Raw genomic sequence first — 3425 nt, forward strand, 5'->3', positions numbered from 1 at the left:
TGGTCGAAGAGACAAGCAATCTCCAGGTTCCTTGTGTTCCTAGGTTCGATAGAGATTATGGCCATTGGAGTATGGTTATGGAGAACCTGCTTAGATCAAAAGAGTATTGGCCAGTAATTGAAACATGTTACAATGAACCTCGGGCGGGAGAGACCCATACGGCAGCCGAACTAAGAACTCTATATGAGATGCGGCTCAAAGAATTGAAGGCTAGAAACTATTTGTTCTAGTCCATTGATAAGAAAATCTTGAAGACTATCACACACAAACACAAAGCATGTGTGGGATGCAATGACGTTGAAATATCAGGGTAACACCAGGGTTAAACGAGCCCAATTGCAACGGCTCAGGAAGGGGAGACGATAACTGAATATTTTATCTTGGAAGGATCATGGCGACAACAAATGATATGAGGAATTGCGGTGAAGATATGTCTGATGTTAATATTGTGGAGAAGCTCCTTCGCACACTAACTAGCAGTTTCAATTTTGTTGTATGCTCCATTGAAGAATCCCGGGATAATGATACATCTACAGTGGACGAACTCCAAGGCTCACTGTTGGTGCATGAACAAATGCTACCACCAAAGTAAGTGAATAGTAAGTGCTTAAGATTGAGAATGATCTCAACTCTGGGCGTGGCAGAGGACACAGCAGAATGATGTACAATAGAGGGCTAGGACGTGGCCGAGGGCGATCACGAGGAGAGTTTGACAAGTCCACTGTCTAATGTTATAAGTGTCATCAGCTTGGACATTTTCAATACGAATGCCCACAAGGAGAACGTTCCGTCAAATATGCTGAATTCGATGAAAGTGAGGACCTATTACTCATGACTTGCGCTGAAGTCAAGAAGGAAGACATGAAGGGGATATGGTTTCTCGACTCAGTCTGTTCAAATCACATGACTGGGACTAAAGAATAGTTTGTTCACTTGGATGAAGGTTTCAAACACACAGTTAACTCGGAAATGATTTTCGGTTGGCTGTCAAAGGCATGGGTGACATTCGCCTTGAAGTTGAAGGCGTAACTCAGGTAATTACTAACGTGTATTTTGTTCCAGAATTGACATCGAATTAACTAAGTGTTGGGCAATTACAAGAAAAAGGGTTAACACTAGTAATTCGTGAAGGGAAATGCAAAAGTTATCACCCTCATCGGTGTTTAAGTGTTACCTCTCATATCACTCGAAATAGAATGTTGTGACGGTACCACAAAATCATTCACTAGCAGGTGTCATCATGTTAGCGAAGAAAGTTCTACACTCATGTGTCACAAGAGATATAGGCATGTAAATTATAAAGCCATTCGCACTATGCAGTATAAGAAGATGATTAAGGGATTGCCAAAAGTGACAGGTCAATCCACCGTATGTGAGGTTTGTAACATAGGAAAACAACAACGTGTAATAATCCCAAAGAGGAGTCTATGGAGAGCAACCGAGAAACATCAACTCATTCACACTGATTTGTGTGGGACCAATATCACCAACCTCGCAGAGTGGAAAAGGTACATGCTTGTATTCAGAGATGATTATTCACGAAAGAGTTGGGCGTATTTTCTGTCAACTAAGGGTGAGTGTTTTGAAATGTTCAAAAGATTCAAAATAATGGTTGAAACAGAATTTGGTGGAAAAATAAAAGGATTAAGAAGTGATAAGGGAAAGGAATTCAAGTCTCGTGCATTCAATGATTTTTGTGGAGAGCAAGGGATCAAACACCAATTTACTGCCGCATATGCGCCGCAACAAAATGGTGTCGCGAAGCGAAGAAACAAAGCGATTATGAATATGGTATGATGCATGTTAGCAGAGAAGATTATGCCAAAGTATTTTTATCCTGAAGCCGCGAGCTGGGCATGTGATGTGAGGTCGAAGACTCACTCAAAAATAAACCGAATACAACTAGTTAGATAGCAGTAAGAGGGTATCGAACACAGGAAGTTTGTGGAAAATGTGTTACTAAATAGCCTTGTAATGTATCTATATTAAACTAAAAGCAGAAAATAAATTCAAGTATTTGGTTGGTTGATTTGATTAACAGCTAGAATTGAAAACAATTTAACAAGTTTTAAATCAATACGAGAAACTATGCCTTCCCTCGGTTCCAGGTTTCTACGAATGTCAAAATAAATGTTTAAACTGAGATGAACGATAAAATAAAGTTCATGCTTATGTAAACAATTGCGATAAGTGAGGATCAAGTACTTGGATTATACAACGCAAGGTAATCACTCAAAAACCAATTAGCTTATCCAACCCCGAATCCCTCCCGATTAATCTCGATTGCCTAAAGCACCAAGAACTGACGGTTTAGAACACAAAATCGATAAACTAACAATCTATCAACCAATACATAAACACCATAATAATAAAATCAATAAGATCAAATATTATCTCAGAAATTATCTAAACATTCAACCAAACAAACATAATAAACCTTACAGTCCGAGGGAAAACACAAAGAGAATTAGCCGAACATGATTCGGTTCATCATCCCTTCGATTATAGTAATCATACAAATTAAAATCGAGTCTTTAATGGTTACACCACTCACAATTGATCTAAGGCACCTCAAATTCGCCCCTAGGTCATCCTTGGATGAAAGATAATGATTAGGATCTCAAAAGCCGCCCAAAAATACAAGTTATAAAGTTTTTACGATTTTCCTCGTCAGGTCCACCATAAGCTACGGTGGCCACCGTAGCTTACGGTGGCTTCCAAACACCCTACGGTGGCTTAAAACTGCCTTACGATGACCATTTTCATTAGGTCCCACCGTAGCTTATGGTAGCCACCGTAAGCTACGGTGGCTTTTAACAAAGCCACCTTGTTTTCGTCATAACTTTCTCTTTTCAACTCCGTTTTCGCCCACGTTATCGTAATTACATCCTCTATCTTCTCCTACCTGCAATTATATGAGTAACCATAGTCAACTAATTCCACAAAATAAACCGATTGTATGCATGGTTATTAACGGTCTTATATCACTTAAGGGTTGTCCCATGGACCACCCGTCACATTCCCACACTTAATCGTTGCTTGCCCTCAAGCAACACCTCAACACAAACTTTTTATTATATTCAACTTGTTTCCACCAATCTTACCACAATTCCGGTTCAGTTAAGGTCCCAAGTCATACCCTATTCCCTTATTTTTATCGGGTGCACTAGTTCACTTGATGTTCCATTTAAACCGAAGATTTCTAACCAAACCTAACATGCTTTCGGTTTTTACCTATAATAACACATTTACACATTAACCTTTTTATTGGTGATCATCCATACATTTCATATTTAATCAATTCTCCTCGCATACGCTTGTACAATCATCAAATCTCCACCTATGTAAATGCTTATTGACATGAATACAAATCAAGAGGTCTTAAAACGGGTTGTAATGGGGCCAAGTGTAAGGGTATGGAAGGG

The sequence above is a fragment of the Bidens hawaiensis genome, unplaced genomic scaffold, assembly GCF_021521415.1.
Source record: "Bidens hawaiensis isolate Kalapana, Puna unplaced genomic scaffold, B.hawaiensis_p1.1 tig00047720_1, whole genome shotgun sequence".
Classification (NCBI taxonomy): Eukaryota; Viridiplantae; Streptophyta; class Magnoliopsida; order Asterales; family Asteraceae; genus Bidens; species Bidens hawaiensis.